At 45.0% G+C, this 20,146-nt stretch overlaps 15 non-coding genes and 1 pseudogene across 15 annotated transcripts; all 16 read right to left on the bottom strand.

Moving 5' to 3' along the window:
- Nucleotides 1-197: 197 nt before the first annotated feature.
- On the bottom strand, nt 198-388 carry LOC141208490 (U2 spliceosomal RNA). Its single transcript, XR_012278717.1, has one exon. It is a non-coding gene; the product is annotated as a U2 spliceosomal RNA (small nuclear RNA).
- A 1,125-nt stretch (nt 389-1,513) lies between these two features.
- LOC141208491 (U2 spliceosomal RNA) lies at nt 1,514-1,704 on the bottom strand. The gene has a single exon (XR_012278718.1). It is a non-coding gene; the product is annotated as a U2 spliceosomal RNA (small nuclear RNA).
- Nucleotides 1,705-2,823: 1,119 nt separating this feature from the next.
- Nucleotides 2,824-3,014, bottom strand: LOC141208492 (U2 spliceosomal RNA). The gene has a single exon (XR_012278719.1). It is a non-coding gene; the product is annotated as a U2 spliceosomal RNA (small nuclear RNA).
- A 1,124-nt stretch (nt 3,015-4,138) lies between these two features.
- On the bottom strand, nt 4,139-4,329 carry LOC141208493 (U2 spliceosomal RNA). The gene has a single exon (XR_012278720.1). It is a non-coding gene; the product is annotated as a U2 spliceosomal RNA (small nuclear RNA).
- Nucleotides 4,330-5,451: 1,122 nt separating this feature from the next.
- On the bottom strand, nt 5,452-5,642 carry LOC141208494 (U2 spliceosomal RNA). The gene has a single exon (XR_012278721.1). It is a non-coding gene; the product is annotated as a U2 spliceosomal RNA (small nuclear RNA).
- A 1,120-nt stretch (nt 5,643-6,762) lies between these two features.
- On the bottom strand, nt 6,763-6,953 carry LOC141208495 (U2 spliceosomal RNA). The gene has a single exon (XR_012278722.1). It is a non-coding gene; the product is annotated as a U2 spliceosomal RNA (small nuclear RNA).
- Nucleotides 6,954-8,076: 1,123 nt separating this feature from the next.
- On the bottom strand, nt 8,077-8,267 carry LOC141208496 (U2 spliceosomal RNA). Its single transcript, XR_012278723.1, has one exon. It is a non-coding gene; the product is annotated as a U2 spliceosomal RNA (small nuclear RNA).
- Nucleotides 8,268-9,387: 1,120 nt separating this feature from the next.
- LOC141208497 (U2 spliceosomal RNA) lies at nt 9,388-9,578 on the bottom strand. The gene has a single exon (XR_012278724.1). It is a non-coding gene; the product is annotated as a U2 spliceosomal RNA (small nuclear RNA).
- A 1,114-nt stretch (nt 9,579-10,692) lies between these two features.
- LOC141210394 (U2 spliceosomal RNA) lies at nt 10,693-10,883 on the bottom strand. The gene has a single exon (XR_012280565.1). It is a non-coding gene; the product is annotated as a U2 spliceosomal RNA (small nuclear RNA).
- A 1,121-nt stretch (nt 10,884-12,004) lies between these two features.
- Nucleotides 12,005-12,195, bottom strand: LOC141210190 (U2 spliceosomal RNA). Its single transcript, XR_012280366.1, has one exon. It is a non-coding gene; the product is annotated as a U2 spliceosomal RNA (small nuclear RNA).
- A 1,122-nt stretch (nt 12,196-13,317) lies between these two features.
- On the bottom strand, nt 13,318-13,508 carry LOC141209948 (U2 spliceosomal RNA). Its single transcript, XR_012280133.1, has one exon. It is a non-coding gene; the product is annotated as a U2 spliceosomal RNA (small nuclear RNA).
- A 1,116-nt stretch (nt 13,509-14,624) lies between these two features.
- LOC141208498 (U2 spliceosomal RNA) lies at nt 14,625-14,815 on the bottom strand. The gene has a single exon (XR_012278725.1). It is a non-coding gene; the product is annotated as a U2 spliceosomal RNA (small nuclear RNA).
- A 1,119-nt stretch (nt 14,816-15,934) lies between these two features.
- LOC141208500 (U2 spliceosomal RNA) lies at nt 15,935-16,125 on the bottom strand. Its single transcript, XR_012278727.1, has one exon. It is a non-coding gene; the product is annotated as a U2 spliceosomal RNA (small nuclear RNA).
- Nucleotides 16,126-17,245: 1,120 nt separating this feature from the next.
- On the bottom strand, nt 17,246-17,436 carry LOC141208501 (U2 spliceosomal RNA). The gene has a single exon (XR_012278728.1). It is a non-coding gene; the product is annotated as a U2 spliceosomal RNA (small nuclear RNA).
- A 1,119-nt stretch (nt 17,437-18,555) lies between these two features.
- On the bottom strand, nt 18,556-18,746 carry LOC141208502 (U2 spliceosomal RNA). Its single transcript, XR_012278729.1, has one exon. It is a non-coding gene; the product is annotated as a U2 spliceosomal RNA (small nuclear RNA).
- A 1,123-nt stretch (nt 18,747-19,869) lies between these two features.
- Nucleotides 19,870-20,071, bottom strand: LOC141210702 (U2 spliceosomal RNA; annotated as a pseudogene).
- Between the last annotated feature and the right edge of the window lie 75 nt (nt 20,072-20,146).

Here is a 20,146-nt window from a genome sequence, read left to right on the forward strand (position 1 = left end):
CATGGCAATGCAATGCACAGTTGCTGAAGTTGAACCAAAATGAGCTTGTCATCTGGCTTCTGCAACTTTTAACATGAAAAATCCAATGAGGAGAAGAAAAGCAAAGCCAAAGAGTCCATCCCAAAATCCGACAAACAAGCAAAATGAACAAAAAGCATTGAATTCAATTCTTTCTGATTTTAGAAACTGCATTAAAGAAGGGGTGCACCGGTCCTGGAGATACTGCAATACCAGGTCAATGCGTGGAGTGGACAGAGCAAGCTCTTTTTCCATCTCCCTGTTCTAAAAATCCATTTAATATATGGTCCCCAGATAGGGGACGTATCAGATATTAAACTGATAAGAACAGATACTACACTTGATCTTAGCCAAAAGGCCGAGAAGCGATAACCAGAATTGGTTTCCGACTACGGTGCCACCCAAGGATTCTGAAAAGTCCATTTGTGGAGATGGCCACCTGGACTCCCGTTAAGAAGACATGCTGTCAACCTCTAGATCCCTCACATGCCTGCACTTTTCGGCTTGCTGCTGCTGCAATCCACGCGTTTTAGATCTGCATAACTCCACCTCTTTTAGCACAGTACCCTCAACCCCCGGCTGTTCCCACCCGCCTCAACACCGTTGGAAGGGAGGAGAACCAATTAAGGCGGGGGGGGGGGGGTGTGGAACGAGCAGCTGTCTACCCTTAGCAGGAGGGTTGCTGATTAATTACCTCTCCTGCTGCTGCTGCTGCTGGCTGTCCAGCAGCAGACTGAAGGTGGCTGCTGCTGTGCGCAGGTATATAAAGGCTCAGAGCCTATTATGACACGCGCAGCCAGCGTTCCATTGCCACATTCCGTCTACTGCAGGCGGGATACCTGGATGGCTGAATGTCACTGAGAAGCTCACAGAGACCGCCATAAGCAACAGTTTAAAAGAATGCCACAGACTAATCAACCAAACTTTTTGGGTTGGTTTCTCTTTTATAGTCTGCAGGCATTAAATGAAAGAAGTCAGTGTTCCAGCAGAGGGAGACAACGTTTCAGAAAAGGCATTGTAGCAAACCAAAAAAGAAATTTTAAGCGCAGCAGAGTAACCAGCTCACATACCTGTTAGCTCAGGTGAGTTTAAAAGGCTGCTGTTGATAACAAGGGCATTTGCTAAATAGATGGTGTGTGTGCAACAATATACTGAAAGGTCAATTATATTGTGCAGCTTATCTCACCACCTGTAGTTATTTAGGTGAAAGCTCCAAAATGCTTGCCTAATATGTCTGTTTATCCAAAAGGAAGTATAGAGGGAGAGCTAGATAGATAGCATTGCATTACATTACATTACATGGCAATGCAATGCACAGTTGCTGAAGTTGAACCAAAATGAGCTTGTCATCTGGCTTCTGCAACTTTTAACATGAAAAATCCAATGAGGAGAAGAAAAGCAAAGCCAAAGAGTCCATCCCAAAATCCGACAAACAAGCAAAATGAACAAAAAGCATTGAATTCAATTCTTTCTGATTTTAGAAACTGCATTAAAGAAGGGGTGCACCGGTCCTGGAGATACTGCAATACCAGGTCAATGCGTGGAGTGGACAGAGCAAGCTCTTTTTCCATCTCCCTGTTCTAAAAATCCATTTAATATATGGTCCCCAGATAGGGGACGTATCAGATATTAAACTGATAAGAACAGATACTACACTTGATCTTAGCCAAAAGGCCGAGAAGCGATAACCAGAATTGGGTTTCCGACTACGGTGCCACCCAAGGATTCTGAAAAGTCCATTTGTGGAGATGGCCACCTGGACTCCCGTTAAGAAGACATGCTGTCAACCTCTAGATCCCTCACATGCCTGCACTTTCCGGCTTGCTGCTGCTGCAATCCACGCGTTTTAGATCTGCATAACTCCACCTCTTTTAGCACAGTACCCTCAACCCCCGGCTGTTCCCACCCGCCTCAACACCGTTGGAAGGGAGGAGAACCAATTAAGGCGGGGGGGGTGGAACGAGCAGCTGTCTACCCTTAGCAGGAGGGTTGCTGATTAATTACCTCTCCTGCTGCTGCTGCTGCTGGCTGTCCAGCAGCAGACTGAAGGTGGCTGCTGCTGTGCGCAGGTATATAAAGGCTCAGAGCCTATTATGACACGCGCAGCCAGCGTTCCATTGCCACATTCCGTCTACTGCAGGCGGGATACCTGGATGGCTGAATGTCACTGAGAAGCTCACAGAGACCGCCATAAGCAACAGTTTAAAAGAATGCCACAGACTAATCAACCAAACTTTTTGGGTTGGTTTCTCTTTTATAGTCTGCAGGCATTAAATGAAAGAAGTCAGTGTTCCAGCAGAGGGAGACAACGTTTCAGAAAAGGCATTGTAGCAAACCAAAAAAGAAATTTTAAGCACAGCAGAGTAACCAGCTCACATACCTGTTAGCTCAGGTGAGTTTAAAAGGCTGCTGTTGATAACAAGGGCATTTGCTAAATAGATGGTGTGTGTGCAACAATATACTGAAAGGTCAATTATATTGTGCAGCTTATCTCACCACCTGTAGTTATTTAGGTGAAAGCTCCAAAATGCTTGCCTAATATGTCTGTTTATCCAAAAGGAAGTATAGAGGGAGAGCTAGATAGATAGCATTGCATTACATTACATTACATGGCAATGCAATGCACAGTTGCTGAAGTTGAACCAAAATGAGCTTGTCATCTGGCTTCTGCAACTTTTAACATGAAAAATCCAATGAGGAGAAGAAAAGCAAAGCCAAAGAGTCCATCCCAAAATCCGACAAACAAGCAAAATGAACAAAAAGCATTGAATTCAATTCTTTCTGATTTTAGAAACTGCATTAAAGAAGGGGTGCACCGGTCCTGGAGATACTGCAATACCAGGTCAATGCGTGGAGTGGACAGAGCAAGCTCTTTTTCCATCTCCCTGTTCTAAAAATCCATTTAATATATGGTCCCCAGATAGGGGACGTATCAGATATTAAACTGATAAGAACAGATACTACACTTGATCTTAGCCAAAAGGCCGAGAAGCGATAACCAGAATTGGTTTCCGACTACGGTGCCACCCAAGGATTCTGAAAAGTCCATTTGTGGAGATGGCCACCTGGACTCCCGTTAAGAAGACATGCTGTCAACCTCTAGATCCCTCACATGCCTGCACTTTTCGGCTTGCTGCTGCTGCAATCCACGCGTTTTAGATCTGCATAACTCCACCTCTTTTAGCACAGTACCCTCAACCCCCGGCTGTTCCCACCCGCCTCAACACCGTTGGAAGGGAGGAGAACCAATTAAGGCGGGGGGGGGGGGGGTGGAACGAGCAGCTGTCTACCCTTAGCAGGAGGGTTGCTGATTAATTACCTCTCCTGCTGCTGCTGCTGCTGGCTGTCCAGCAGCAGACTGAAGGTGGCTGCTGCTGTGCGCAGGTATATAATGGCTCAGAGCCTATTATGACACGCGCAGCCAGCGTTCCATTGCCACATTCCGTCTACTGCAGGCGGGATACCTGGATGGCTGAATGTCACTGAGAAGCTCACAGAGACCGCCATAAGCAACAGTTTAAAAGAATGCCACAGACTAATCAACCAAACTTTTTGGGTTGGTTTCTCTTTTATAGTCTGCAGGCATTAAATGAAAGAAGTCAGTGTTCCAGCAGAGGGAGACAACGTTTCAGAAAAGGCATTGTAGCAAACCAAAAAAGAAATTTTAAGCGCAGCAGAGTAACCAGCTCACATACCTGTTAGCTCAGGTGAGTTTAAAAGGCTGCTGTTGATAACAAGGGCATTTGCTAAATAGATGGTGTGTGTGCAACAATATACTGAAAGGTCAATTATATTGTGCAGCTTATCTCACCACCTGTAGTTATTTAGGTGAAAGCTCCAAAATGCTTGCCTAATATGTCTGTTTATCCAAAAGGAAGTATAGAGGGAGAGCTAGATAGATAGCATTGCATTACATTACATTACATGGCAATGCAATGCACAGTTGCTGAAGTTGAACCAAAATGAGCTTGTCATCTGGCTTCTGCAACTTTTAACATGAAAAATCCAATGAGGAGAAGAAAAGCAAAGCCAAAGAGTCCATCCCAAAATCCGACAAACAAGCAAAATGAACAAAAAGCATTGAATTCAATTCTTTCTGATTTTAGAAACTGCATTAAAGAAGGGGTGCACCGGTCCTGGAGATACTGCAATACCAGGTCAATGCGTGGAGTGGACAGAGCAAGCTCTTTTTCCATCTCCCTGTTCTAAAAATCCATTTAATATATGGTCCCCAGATAGGGGACGTATCAGATATTAAACTGATAAGAACAGATACTACACTTGATCTTAGCCAAAAGGCCGAGAAGCGATAACCAGAATTGGTTTCCGACTACGGTGCCACCCAAGGATTCTGAAAAGTCCATTTGTGGAGATGGCCACCTGGACTCCCGTTAAGAAGACATGCTGTCAACCTCTAGATCCCTCACATGCCTGCACTTTTCGGCTTGCTGCTGCTGCAATCCACGCGTTTTAGATCTGCATAACTCCACCTCTTTTAGCACAGTACCCTCAACCCCCGGCTGTTCCCACCCGCCTCAACACCGTTGGAAGGGAGGAGAACCAATTAAGGCGGGGGGGGGGGGTGGAACGAGCAGCTGTCTACCCTTAGCAGGAGGGTTGCTGATTAATTACCTCTCCTGCTGCTGCTGCTGCTGGCTGTCCAGCAGCAGACTGAAGGTGGCTGCTGCTGTGCGCAGGTATATAAAGGCTCAGAGCCTATTATGACACGCGCAGCCAGCGTTCCATTGCCACATTCCGTCTACTGCAGGCGGGATACCTGGATGGCTGAATGTCACTGAGAAGCTCACAGAGACCGCCATAAGCAACAGTTTAAAAGAATGCCACAGACTAATCAACCAAACTTTTTGGGTTGGTTTCTCTTTTATAGTCTGCAGGCATTAAATGAAAGAAGTCAGTGTTCCAGCAGAGGGAGACAACGTTTCAGAAAAGGCATTGTAGCAAACCAAAAAAGAAATTTTAAGCGCAGCAGAGTAACCAGCTCACATACCTGTTAGCTCAGGTGAGTTTAAAAGGCTGCTGTTGATAACAAGGGCATTTGCTAAATAGATGGTGTGTGTGCAACAATATACTGAAAGGTCAATTATATTGTGCAGCTTATCTCACCACCTGTAGTTATTTAGGTGAAAGCTCCAAAATGCTTGCCTAATATGTCTGTTTATCCAAAAGGAAGTATAGAGGGAGAGCTAGATAGATAGCATTGCATTACATTACATTACATGGCAATGCAATGCACAGTTGCTGAAGTTGAACCAAAATGAGCTTGTCATCTGGCTTCTGCAACTTTTAACATGAAAAATCCAATGAGGAGAAGAAAAGCAAAGCCAAAGAGTCCATCCCAAAATCCGACAAACAAGCAAAATGAACAAAAAGCATTGAATTCAATTCTTTCTGATTTTAGAAACTGCATTAAAGAAGGGGTGCACCGGTCCTGGAGATACTGCAATACCAGGTCAATGCGTGGAGTGGACAGAGCAAGCTCTTTTTCCATCTCCCTGTTCTAAAAATCCATTTAATATATGGTCCCCAGATAGGGGACGTATCAGATATTAAACTGATAAGAACAGATACTACACTTGATCTTAGCCAAAAGGCCGAGAAGCGATAACCAGAATTGGTTTCCGACTACGGTGCCACCCAAGGATTCTGAAAAGTCCATTTGTGGAGATGGCCACCTGGACTCCCGTTAAGAAGACATGCTGTCAACCTCTAGATCCCTCACATGCCTGCACTTTCCGGCTTGCTGCTGCTGCAATCCACGCGTTTTAGATCTGCATTACTCCACCTCTTTTAGCACAGTACCCTCAACCCCCGGCTGTTCCCACCCGCCTCAACACCGTTGGAAGGGAGGAGAACCAATTAAGGCGGGGGGGGGGTGGAACGAGCAGCTGTCTACCCTTAGCAGGAGGGTTGCTGATTAATTACCTCTCCTGCTGCTGCTGCTGCTGGCTGTCCAGCAGCAGACTGAAGGTGGCTGCTGCTGTGCGCAGGTATATAAAGGCTCAGAGCCTATTATGACACGCGCAGCCAGCGTTCCATTGCCACATTCCGTCTACTGCAGGCGGGATACCTGGATGGCTGAATGTCACTGAGAAGCTCACAGAGACCGCCATAAGCAACAGTTTAAAAGAATGCCACAGACTAATCAACCAAACTTTTTGGGTTGGTTTCTCTTTTATAGTCTGCAGGCATTAAATGAAAGAAGTCAGTGTTCCAGCAGAGGGAGACAACGTTTCAGAAAAGGCATTGTAGCAAACCAAAAAAGAAATTTTAAGCACAGCAGAGTAACCAGCTCACATACCTGTTAGCTCAGGTGAGTTTAAAAGGCTGCTGTTGATAACAAGGGCATTTGCTAAATAGATGGTGTGTGTGCAACAATATACTGAAAGGTCAATTATATTGTGCAGCTTATCTCACCACCTGTAGTTATTTAGGTGAAAGCTCCAAAATGCTTGCCTAATATGTCTGTTTATCCAAAAGGAAGTATAGAGGGAGAGCTAGATAGATAGCATTGCATTACATTACATTACATGGCAATGCAATGCACAGTTGCTGAAGTTGAACCAAAATGAGCTTGTCATCTGGCTTCTGCAACTTTTAACATGAAAAATCCAATGAGGAGAAGAAAAGCAAAGCCAAAGAGTCCATCCCAAAATCCGACAAACAAGCAAAATGAACAAAAAGCATTGAATTCAATTCTTTCTGATTTTAGAAACTGCATTAAAGAAGGGGTGCACCGGTCCTGGAGATACTGCAATACCAGGTCAATGCGTGGAGTGGACAGAGCAAGCTCTTTTTCCATCTCCCTGTTCTAAAAATCCATTTAATATATGGTCCCCAGATAGGGGACGTATCAGATATTAAACTGATAAGAACAGATACTACACTTGATCTTAGCCAAAAGGCCGAGAAGCGATAACCAGAATTGGTTTCCGACTACGGTGCCACCCAAGGATTCTGAAAAGTCCATTTGTGGAGATGGCCACCTGGACTCCCGTTAAGAAGACATGCTGTCAACCTCTAGATCCCTCACATGCCTGCACTTTTCGGCTTGCTGCTGCTGCAATCCACGCGTTTTAGATCTGCATAACTCCACCTCTTTTAGCACAGTACCCTCAACCCCCGGCTGTTCCCACCCGCCTCAACACCGTTGGAAGGGAGGAGAACCAATTAAGGCGGGGGGGGGGGGGTGGAACGAGCAGCTGTCTACCCTTAGCAGGAGGGTTGCTGATTAATTACCTCTCCTGCTGCTGCTGCTGCTGGCTGTCCAGCAGCAGACTGAAGGTGGCTGCTGCTGTGCGCAGGTATATAAAGGCTCAGAGCCTATTATGACACGCGCAGCCAGCGTTCCATTGCCACATTCCGTCTACTGCAGGCGGGATACCTGGATGGCTGAATGTCACTGAGAAGCTCACAGAGACCGCCATAAGCAACAGTTTAAAAGAATGCCACAGACTAATCAACCAAACTTTTTGGGTTGGTTTCTCTTTTATAGTCTGCAGGCATTAAATGAAAGAAGTCAGTGTTCCAGCAGAGGGAGACAACGTTTCAGAAAAGGCATTGTAGCAAACCAAAAAAGAAATTTTAAGCGCAGCAGAGTAACCAGCTCACATACCTGTTAGCTCAGGTGAGTTTAAAAGGCTGCTGTTGATAACAAGGGCATTTGCTAAATAGATGGTGTGTGTGCAACAATATACTGAAAGGTCAATTATATTGTGCAGCTTATCTCACCACCTGTAGTTATTTAGGTGAAAGCTCCAAAATGCTTGCCTAATATGTCTGTTTATCCAAAAGGAAGTATAGAGGGAGAGCTAGATAGATAGCATTGCATTACATTACATTACATGGCAATGCAATGCACAGTTGCTGAAGTTGAACCAAAATGAGCTTGTCATCTGGCTTCTGCAACTTTTAACATGAAAAATCCAATGAGGAGAAGAAAAGCAAAGCCAAAGAGTCCATCCCAAAATCCGACAAACAAGCAAAATGAACAAAAAGCATTGAATTCAATTCTTTCTGATTTTAGAAACTGCATTAAAGAAGGGGTGCACCGGTCCTGGAGATACTGCAATACCAGGTCAATGCGTGGAGTGGACAGAGCAAGCTCTTTTTCCATCTCCCTGTTCTAAAAATCCATTTAATATATGGTCCCCAGATAGGGGACGTATCAGATATTAAACTGATAAGAACAGATACTACACTTGATCTTAGCCAAAAGGCCGAGAAGCGATAACCAGAATTGGTTTCCGACTACGGTGCCACCCAAGGATTCTGAAAAGTCCATTTGTGGAGATGGCCACCTGGACTCCCGTTAAGAAGACATGCTGTCAACCTCTAGATCCCTCACATGCCTGCACTTTCCGGCTTGCTGCTGCTGCAATCCACGCGTTTTAGATCTGCATTACTCCACCTCTTTTAGCACAGTACCCTCAACCCCCGGCTGTTCCCACCCGCCTCAACACCGTTGGAAGGGAGGAGAACCAATTAAGGCGGGGGGGGGGTGGAACGAGCAGCTGTCTACCCTTAGCAGGAGGGTTGCTGATTAATTACCTCTCCTGCTGCTGCTGCTGCTGGCTGTCCAGCAGCAGACTGAAGGTGGCTGCTGCTGTGCGCAGGTATATAAAGGCTCAGAGCCTATTATGACACGCGCAGCCAGCGTTCCATTGCCACATTCCGTCTACTGCAGGCGGGATACCTGGATGGCTGAATGTCACTGAGAAGCTCACAGAGACCGCCATAAGCAACAGTTTAAAAGAATGCCACAGACTAATCAACCAAACTTTTTGGGTTGGTTTCTCTTTTATAGTCTGCAGGCATTAAATGAAAGAAGTCAGTGTTCCAGCAGAGGGAGACAACGTTTCAGAAAAGGCATTGTAGCAAACCAAAAAAGAAATTTTAAGCGCAGCAGAGTAACCAGCTCACATACCTGTTAGCTCAGGTGAGTTTAAAAGGCTGCTGTTGATAACAAGGGCATTTGCTAAATAGATGGTGTGTGTGCAACAATATACTGAAAGGTCAATTATATTGTGCAGCTTATCTCACCACCTGTAGTTATTTAGGTGAAAGCTCCAAAATGCTTGCCTAATATGTCTGTTTATCCAAAAGGAAGTATAGAGGGAGAGCTAGATAGATAGCATTGCATTACATTACATTACATGGCAATGCAATGCACAGTTGCTGAAGTTGAACCAAAATGAGCTTGTCATCTGGCTTCTGCAACTTTTAACATGAAAAATCCAATGAGGAGAAGAAAAGCAAAGCCAAAGAGTCCATCCCAAAATCCGACAAACAAGCAAAATGAACAAAAAGCATTGAATTCAATTCTTTCTGATTTTAGAAACTGCATTAAAGAAGGGGTGCACCGGTCCTGGAGATACTGCAATACCAGGTCAATGCGTGGAGTGGACAGAGCAAGCTCTTTTTCCATCTCCCTGTTCTAAAAATCCATTTAATATATGGTCCCCAGATAGGGGACGTATCAGATATTAAACTGATAAGAACAGATACTACACTTGATCTTAGCCAAAAGGCCGAGAAGCGATAACCAGAATTGGTTTCCGACTACGGTGCCACCCAAGGATTCTGAAAAGTCCATTTGTGGAGATGGCCACCTGGACTCCCGTTAAGAAGACATGCTGTCAACCTCTAGATCCCTCACATGCCTGCACTTTTCGGCTTGCTGCTGCTGCAATCCACGCGTTTTAGATCTGCATAACTCCACCTCTTTTAGCACAGTACCCTCAACCCCCGGCTGTTCCCACCCGCCTCAACACCGTTGGAAGGGAGGAGAACCAATTAAGGCGGGGGGGGGGTGGAACGAGCAGCTGTCTACCCTTAGCAGGAGGGTTGCTGATTAATTACCTCTCCTGCTGCTGCTGGCTGTCCAGCAGCAGACTGAAGGTGGCTGCTGCTGTGCGCAGGTATATAAAGGCTCAGAGCCTATTATGACACGCGCAGCCAGCGTTCCATTGCCACATTCCGTCTACTGCAGGCGGGATACCTGGATGGCTGAATGTCACTGAGAAGCTCACAGAGACCGCCATAAGCAACAGTTTAAAAGAATGCCACAGACTAATCAACCAAACTTTTTGGGTTGGTTTCTCTTTTATAGTCTGCAGGCATTAAATGAAAGAAGTCAGTGTTCCAGCAGAGGGAGACAACGTTTCAGAAAAGGCATTGTAGCAAACCAAAAAAGAAATTTTAAGCGCAGCAGAGTAACCAGCTCACATACCTGTTAGCTCAGGTGAGTTTAAAAGGCTGCTGTTGATAACAAGGGCATTTGCTAAATAGATGGTGTGTGTGCAACAATATACTGAAAGGTCAATTATATTGTGCAGCTTATCTCACCACCTGTAGTTATTTAGGTGAAAGCTCCAAAATGCTTGCCTAATATGTCTGTTTATCCAAAAGGAAGTAAAGAGGGAGAGCTAGATAGATAGCATTGCATTACATTACATTACATGGCAATGCAATGCACAGTTGCTGAAGTTGAACCAAAATGAGCTTGTCATCTGGCTTCTGCAACTTTTAACATGAAAAATCCAATTAGGAGAAGAAAAGCAAAGCCAAAGAGTCCATCCCAAAATCCGACAAACAAGCAAAATGAACAAAAAGCATTGAATTCAATTCTTTCTGATTTTAGAAACTGCATTAAAGAAGGGGTGCACCGGTCCTGGAGATACTGCAATACCAGGTCAATGCGTGGAGTGGACAGACCAAGCTCTTTTTCCATCTCCCTGTTCTAAAAATCCATTTAATATATGGTCCCCAGATAGGGGACGTATCAGATATTAAACTGATAAGAACAGATACTACACTTGATCTTAGCCAAAAGGCCGAGAAGCGATAACCAGAATTGGTTTCCGACTACGGTGCCACCCAAGGATTCTGAAAAGTCCATTTGTGGAGATGGCCACCTGGACTCCCGTTAAGAAGACATGCTGTCAACCTCTAGATCCCTCACATGCCTGCACTTTTCGGCTTGCTGCTGCTGCAATCCACGCGTTTTAGATCTGCATAACTCCACCTCTTTTAGCACAGTACCCTCAACCCCCGGCTGTTTCCACCCGCCTCAACACCGTTGGAAGGGAGGAGAACCAATGAAGGCGGGGGGGGGGGTGGAACGAGCAGCTGTCTACCCTTAGCAGGAGGGTTGCTGATTTATTACCTCTCCTGCTGCTGCTGCTGCTGGCTGTCCAGCAGCAGACTGAAGGTGGCTGCTGCTGTGCGCAGGTATATAAAGGCTCAGAGCCTATTATGACACGCGCAGCCAGCGTTCCATTGCCACATTCCGTCTACTGCAGGCGGGATACCTGGATGGCTGAATGTCACTGAGAAGCTCACAGAGACCGCCATAAGCAACAGTTTAAAAGAATGCCACAGACTAATCAACCAAACTTTTTGGGTTGGTTTCTCTTTTATAGTCTGCAGGCATTAAATGAAAGAAGTCAGTGTTCCAGCAGAGGGAGACAACGTTTCAGAAAAGGCATTGTAGCAAACCAAAAAAGAAATTTTAAGCGCAGCAGAGTAACCAGCTCACATACCTGTTAGCTCAGGTGAGTTTAAAAGGCTGCTGTTGATAACAAGGGCATTTGCTAAATAGATGGTGTGTGTGCAACAATATACTGAAAGGTCAATTATATTGTGCAGCTTATCTCACCACCTGTAGTTATTTAGGTGAAAGCTCCAAAATGCTTGCCTAATATGACTGTTTATCCAAAAGGAAGTATAGAGGGAGAGCTAGATAGATAGCATTGCATTACATTACATTACATGGCAATGCAATGCACAGTTGCTGAAGTTGAACCAAAATGAGCTTGTCATCTGGCTTCTGCAACTTTTAACATGAAAAATCCAATGAGGAGAAGAAAAGCAAAGCCAAAGAGTCCATCCCAAAATCCGACAAACAAGCAAAATGAACAAAAAGCATTGAATTCAATTCTTTCTGATTTTAGAAACTGCATTAAAGAAGGGGTGCACCGATCCTGTAGATACTGCAATACCAGGTCAATGCGTGGAGTGGACAGAGCAAGCTCTTTTTCCATCTCCCTGTTCTAAAAATCCATTTAATATATGGTCCCCAGATAGGGGACGTATCAGATATTAAACTGATAAGAACAGATACTACACTTGATCTTAGCCAAAAGGCCGAGAAGCGATAACCAGAATTGGTTTCCGACTACGGTGCCACCCAAGGATTCTGAAAAGTCCATTTGTGGAGATGGCCACCTGGACTCCCGTTAAGAAGACATGCTGTCAACCTCTAGATCCCTCACATGCCTGCACTTTTCGGCTTGCTGCTGCTGCAATCCACGCGTTTTAGATCTGCATAACTCCACCTCTTTTAGCACAGTACCCTCAACCCCCGGCTGTTCCCACCCGCCTCAACACCGTTGGAAGGGAGGAGAACCAATTAAGGCGGGGGGGGGGGGTGGAACGAGCAGCTGTCTACCCTTAGCAGGAGGGTTGCTGATTAATTACCTCTCCTGCTGCTGCTGCTGCTGGCTGTCCAGCAGCAGACTGAAGGTGGCTGCTGCTGTGCGCAGGTATATAAAGGCTCAGAGCCTATTATGACACGTGCAGCCAGCGTTCCATTGCCACATTCCGTCTACTGCAGGCGGGATACCTGGATGGCTGAATGTCACTGAGAAGCTCACAGAGACCGCCATAAGCAACAGTTTAAAAGAATGCCACAGACTAATCAACCAAACTTTTTGGGTTGGTTTCTCTTTTATAGTCTGCAGGCATTAAATGAAAGAAGTCAGTGTTCCAGCAGAGGGAGACAACGTTTCAGAAAAGGAATTGTAGCAAACCAAAAAAGAAATTTTAAGCGCAGCAGAGTAACCAGCTCACATTCCTGTTAGCTCAGGTGAGTTTAAAAGGCTGCTGTTGATAACAAGGGCATTTGCTAAATACATGGTGTGTGTGCAACAATATACTGAAAGGTCAATTATATTGTGCAGCTTATCTCACCACCTGTAGTTATTTAGGTGAAAGCTCCAAAATGCTTGCCTAATATGTCTGTTTTTCCAAAAGGAAGTATAGAGGGAGAGCTAGATAGATAGCATTGCATTACATTACATTACATGGCAATGCAATGCACAGTTGCTGAAGTTGAACCAAAATGAGCTTGTCATCTGGCTTCTGCAACTTTTAACATGAAAAATCCAATGAGGAGAAGAAAAGCAAAGCCAAAGAGTCCATCCCAAAATCCGACAAACAAGCAAAATGAACAAAAAGCATTGAATTCAATTCTTTCTGATTTTAGAAACTGCATTAAAGAAGGGGTGCACCGGTCCTGGAGATACTGCAATACCAGGTCAATGCGTGGAGTGGACAGAGCAAGCTCTTTTTCCATCTCCCTGTTCTAAAAATCCATTTAATATATGGTCCCCAGATAGGGGACGTATCAGATATTAAACTGATAAGAACAGATACTACACTTGATCTTAGCCAAAAGGCTGAGAAGCGATAACCAGAATTGGTTTCCGACTACGGTGCCACCCAAGGATTCTGAAAAGTCCATTTGTGGAGATGGCCACCTGGACTCCCGTTAAGAAGACATGCTGTCAACCTCTAGATCCCTCACATGCCTGCACTTTTCGGCTTGCTGCTGCTGCAATCCACGCGTTTTAGATCTGCATAACTCCACCTCTTTTAGCACAGTACCCTCAACCCCCGGCTGTTCCCACCCGCCTCAACACCGTTGGAAGGGAGGAGAACCAATTAAGGCGGGGGGGGGGGGTGGAACGAGCAGCTGTCTACCCTTAGCAGGAGGGTTGCTGATTAATTACCTCTTCTGCTGCTGCTGGCTGTCCAGCAGCAGACTGAAGGTGGCTGCTGCTGTGCGCAGGTATATAAAGGCTCAGAGCCTATTATGACACGCGCAGCCAGCGTTCCATTGCCACATTCCGTCTACTGCAGGCGGGATACCTGGATGGCTGAATGTCACTGAGAAGCTCACAGAGACCGCCATAAGCAACAGTTTAAAAGAATGCCACAGACTAATCAACCAAACTTTTTGGGTTGGTTTCTCTTTTATAGTCTGCAGGCATTAAATGAAAGAAGTCAGTGTTCCAGCAGAGGGAGACAACGTTTCAGAAAAGGCATTGTAGCAAACCAAAAAAGAAATTTTAAGCGCAGCAGAGTAACCAGCTCACATACCTGTTAGCTCAGGTGAGTTTAAAAGGCTGCTGTTGATAACAAGGGCATTTGCTAAATAGATGGTGTGTGTGCAACAATATACTGAAAGGTCAATTATATTGTGCAGCTTATCTCACCACCTGTAGTTATTTAGGTGAAAGCTCCAAAATGCTTGCCTAATATGTCTGTTTATCCAAAAGGAAGTATAGAGGGAGAGCTAGATAGATAGCATTGCATTACATTACATTACATGGCAATGCAATGCACAGTTGCTGAAGTTGAACCAAAATGAGCTTGTCATCTGGCTTCTGCAACTTTTAACATGAAAAATCCAATGAGGAGAAGAAAAGCAAAGCCAAAGAGTCCATCCCAAAATCCGACAAACAAGCAAAATGAACAAAAAGCATTGAATTCAATTCTTTCTGATTTTAGAAACTGCATTAAAGAAGGGGTGCACCGGTCCTGGAGATACTGCAATACCAGGTCAATGCGTGGAGTGGACAGAGCAAGCTCTTTTTCCATCTCCCTGTTCTAAAAATCCATTTAATATATGGTCCCCAGATAGGGGACGTATCAGATATTAAACTGATAAGAACAGATACTACACTTGATCTTAGCCAAAAGGCCGAGAAGCGATAACCAGAATTGCTTTCCGACTACGGTGCCACCCAAGGATTCTGAAAAGTCCATTTGTGGAGATGGCCACCTGGACTCCCGTTAAGAAGACATGCTGTCAACCTCTAGATCCCTCACATGCCTGCACTTTTCGGCTTGCTGCTGCTGCAATCCACGCGTTTTAGATCTGCATAACTCAACCTCTTTTAGCACAGTACCCTCAACCCCCGGCTGTTCCCACCCGCCTCAACACCGTTGGAAGGGAGGAGAACCAATTAAGGCGGGGGGGGGTGGAACGAGCAGCTGTCTACCCTTAGCAGGAGGGTTGCTGATTAATTACCTCTCCTGCTGCTGCTGCTGCTGGCTGTCCAGCAGCAGACTGAAGGTGGCTGCTGCTGTGCGCAGGTATATAAAGGCTCAGAGCCTATTATGACACGCGCAGCCAGCGTTCCATTGCCACATTCCGTCTACTGCAGGCGGGATACCTGGATGGCTGAATGTCACTGAGAAGCTCACAGAGACCGCCATAAGCAACAGTTTAAAAGAATGCCACAGACTAATCAACCAAACTTTTTGGGTTGGTTTCTCTTTTATAGTCTGCAGGCATTAAATGAAAGAAGTCAGTGTTCCAGCAGAGGGAGACAACGTTTCAGAAAAGGCATTGTAGCAAACCAAAAAAGAAATTTTAAGCGCAGCAGAGTAACCAGCTCACATACCTGTTAGCTCAGGTGAGTTTAAAAGGCTGCTGTTGATAACAAGGGCATTTGCTAAATAGATGGTGTGTGTGCAACAATATACTGAAAGGTCAATTATATTGTGCAGCTTATCTCACCACCTGTAGTTATTTAGGTGAAAGCTCCAAAATGCTTGCCTAATATGTCTGTTTATCCAAAAGGAAGTATAGAGGGAGAGCTAGATAGATAGCATTGCATTACATTACATTACATGGCAATGCAATGCACAGTTGCTGAAGTTGAACCAAAATGAGCTTGTCATCTGGCTTCTGCAACTTTTAACATGAAAAATCCAATGAGGAGAAGAAAAGCAAAGCCAAAGAGTCCATCCCAAAATCCGACAAACAAGCAAAATGAACAAAAAGCATTGAATTCAATTCTTTCTGATTTTAGAAACTGCATTAAAGAAGGGGTGCACCGGTCCTGGAGATACTGCAATACCAGGTCAATGCGTGGAGTGGACAGAGCAAGCTCTTTTTCCATCTCCCTGTTCTAAAAATCCATTTAATATATGGTCCCCAGATAGGGGACGTATCAGATATTAAACTGATAAGAACAGATACTACACTTGATCTTAGCCAAAAGGCCGAGAAGCGATAACCAGAATTGGTTTCCGACTACGGTGCCACCCAAGGATTCTGAAAAGTCCATTTGTGGAGATGGCCACCTGGACTCCCGTTAAGAAGACATGCTGTCAACCTCTAGATCCCTCACATGCCTGCACTTTTCGGCTTGCTGCTGCTGCAATCCACGCGTTTTAGATCTGCCTAACTCCACCTCTTTTAGCACAGTACCCTCAACCCCCGGCTGTTCCCACCCGCCTCAACACCGTTGGAAGGGAGGAGAACCAATTAAGGCGGGGGGGGGGTGGAACGAGCAGCTGTCTACCCTTAGCAGGAGGGTTGCTGATTAATTACCTCTCCTGCTGCTGCTGCTGCTGGCTGTCCAGCAGCAGACTGAAGGTGGCTGCTGCTGTGCGCAGGTATATAAAGGCTCAGAGCCTATTATGACACGCGCAGCCAGCGTTCCATTGCCACATTCCGTCTACTGCAGGCGGGATACCTGGATGGCTGAATGTCACTGAGAAGCTCACAGAGACCGCCATAAGCAACAGTTTAAAAGAATGCCATAGACTAATCAACCAAACTTTTTGGGTTGGTTTCTCTTTTATAGTCTGCAGGCATTAAATGAAAGAAGTCAGTGTTCCAGCAGAGGGAGACAACGTTTCAGAAAAGGCATTGTAGCAAACCAAAAAAGAAATTTTAAGCGCAGCAGAGTAACCAGCTCACATACCTGTTAGCTCAGGTGAGTTTAAAAGGCTGCTGTTGATAACAAGGGCATTTGCTAAATAGATGGTGTGTGTGCAACAATATACTGAAAGGTCAATTATATTGTGCAGCTTATCTCACCACCTGTAGTTATTTAGGTGAAAGCTCCAAAATGCTTGCCTAATATGTCTGTTTATCCAAAAGGAAGTATAGAGGGAGAGCTAGATAGATAGCATTGCATTACATTACATTACATGGCAATGCAATGCACAGTTGCTGAAGTTGAACCAAAATGAGCTTGTCATCTGGCTTCTGCAACTTTTAACATGAAAAATCCAATGAGGAGAAGAAAAGCAAAGCCAAAGAGTCCATCCCAAAATCCGACAAACAAGCAAAATGAACAAAAAGCATTGAATTCAATTCTTTCTGATTTTAGAAACTGCATTAAAGAAGGGGTGCACCGGTCCTGGAGATACTGCAATACCAGGTCAATGCGTGGAGTGGACAGAGCAAGCTCTTTTTCCATCTCCCTGTTCTAAAAATCCATTTAATATATGGTCCCCAGATAGGGGACGTATCAGATATTAAACTGATAAGAACAGATACTACACTTGATCTTAGCCAAAAGGCCGAGAAGCGATAACCAGAATTGGTTTCCGACTACGGTGCCACCCAAGGATTCTGAAAAGTCCATTTGTGGAGATGGCCACCTGGACTCCCGTTAAGAAGACATGCTGTCAACCTCTAGATCCCTCACATGCCTGCACTTTTCGTCTTGCTGCTGCTGCAATCCACGCGTTTTAGATCTGCATAACTCCACCTCTTTTAGCACAGTACCCTCAACCCCCGGCTGTTCCCACCCGCCTCAACACCGTTGGAAGGGAGGAGAACCAATTAAGGCGGGGGGGGGGGTTGGAACGAGCAGCTGTCTACCCTTAGCAGGAGGGTTGCTGATTAATTACCTCTCCTGCTGCTGCTGCTGGCTGTCCAGCAGCAGACTGAAGGTGGCTGCTGCTGTGCGCAGGTATATAAAGGCTCAGAGCCTATTATGACACGCGCAGCCAGCGTTCCATTGCCACATTCCGTCTACTGCAGGCGGGATACCTGGATGGCTGAATGTCACTGAGAAGCTCACAGAGACCGCCATAAGCAACAGTTTAAAAGAATGCCATAGACTAATCAACCAAACTTTTTGGGTTGGTTTCTCTTTTATAGTCTGCAGGCATTAAATGAAAGAAGTCAGTGTTCCAGCAGAGGGAGACAACGTTTCAGAAAAGGCATTGTAGCAAACCAAAAAAGAAATTTTAAGCGCAGCAGAGTAACCAGCTCACATACCTGTTAGCTCAGGTGAGTTTAAAAGGCTGCTGTTGATAACAAGGGCATTTGCTAAATAGATGGTGTGTGTGCAACAATATACTGAAAGGTCAATTATATTGTGCAGCTTATCTCACCACCTGTAGTTATTTAGGTGAAAGCTCCAAAATGCTTGCCTAATATGTCTGTTTATCCAAAAGGAAGTATAGAGGGAGAGCTAGATAGATAGCATTGCATTACATTACATTACATGGCAATGCAATGCACAGTTGCTGAAGTTGAACCAAAATGAGCTTGTCATCTGGCTTCTGCAACTTTTAACATGAAAAATCCAATGAGGAGAAGAAAAGCAAAGCCAAAGAGTCCATCCCAAAATCCGACAAACAAGCAAAATGAACAAAAAGCATTGAATTCAATTCTTTCTGATTTTAGAAACTGCATTAAAGAAGGGGTGCACCGGTCCTGGAGATACTGCAATACCAGGTCAATGCGTGGAGTGGACAGAGCAAGCTCTTTTTCCATCTCCCTGTTCTAAAAATCCATTTAATATATGGTCCCCAGATAGGGGACGTATCAGATATTAAACTGATAAGAACAGATACTACACTTGATCTTAGCCAAAAGGCCGAGAAGCGATAACCAGAATTGGTTTCCGACTACGGTGCCACCCAAGGATTCTGAAAAGTCCATTTGTGGAGATGGCCACCTGGACTCCCGTTAAGAAGACATGCTGTCAACCTCTAGATCCCTCACATGCCTGCACTTTTCGTCTTGCTGCTGCTGCAATCCACGCTTTTTAGATCTGCATAACTCCACCTCTTTTAGCACAGTACCCTCAACCCCCGGCTGTTCCCACCCGCCTCAACACCGTTGGAAGGGAGGAGAACCAATTAAGGCGGGGGGGGGGGGGTGGAACGAGCAGCTGTCTACCCTTAGCAGGAGGGTTGCTGATTAATTACCTCTCCTGCTGCTGCTGCTGCTGGCTGTCCAGCAGCAGACTGAAGGTGGCTGCTGCTGTGCGCAGGTATATAAAGGCTCAGAGCCTATTATGACACGCGCAGCCAGCGTTCCATTGCCACATTCCGTCTACTGCAGGCGGGATACCTGGATGGCTGAATGTCACTGAGAAGCTCACAGAGACCGCCATAAGCAACAGTTTAAAAGAATGCCATAGACTAATCAACCAAACTTTTTGGGTTGGTTTCTCTTTTATAGTCTGCAGGCATTAAATGAAAGAAGTCAGTGTTCCAGCAGAGGGAGACAACGTTTCAGAAAAGGCATTGTAGCAAACCAAAAAAGAAATTTTAAGCGCAGCAGAGTAACCAACTCACATACCTGTTAGCTCAGGTGAGTTTAAAAGGCTGCTGTTGATAACAAGGGCATTTGCTAAATAGATGGTGTGTGTGCAACAATATACTGAAAGGTCAATTATATTGTGCAGCTTATCTCACCACCTGTAGTTATTTAGGTGAAAGCTCCAAAATGCTTGCCTAATATGTCTGTTTATCCAAAAGGAAGTATAGAGGGAGAGCTAGATAGATAGCATTGCATTACATTACATTACATGGCAATGCAATGCACAGTTGCTGAAGTTGAACCAAAATGAGCTTGTCATCTGGCTTCTGCAACTTTTAACATGAAAAATCCAATGAGGAGAAGAAAAGCAAAGCCAAAGAGTCCATCCCAAAATCCGACAAACAAGCAAAATGAACAAAAAGCATTGAATTCAATTCTTTCTGATTTTAGAAACTGCATTAAAGAAGGGGTGCACCGGTCCTGGAGATACTGCAATACCAGGTCAATGCGTGGAGTGGACAGAGCAAGCTCTTTTTCCATCTCCCTGTTCTAAAAATCCATTTAATATATGGTCCCCAGATAGGGGACGTATCAGATATTAAACTGATAAGAACAGATTTTTTTTTTTTTTTTTTTTTTTTTTTTTTTCTTTTTCGAAAGCCCGAATTCGTGTACAAAACCCGAGTGCGCTTAAAAAAGTGACAAGTGCCACAAAAAAAGTGCACTAGGATGCTGGTCTTC

This window comes from Phyllobates terribilis, unplaced genomic scaffold, assembly GCF_046119375.1.
Source record: "Phyllobates terribilis strain yellow unplaced genomic scaffold, ASM4611937v1 Scaffold_169__1_contigs__length_4117513, whole genome shotgun sequence".
Taxonomy (NCBI): Eukaryota; Metazoa; Chordata; class Amphibia; order Anura; family Dendrobatidae; genus Phyllobates; species Phyllobates terribilis.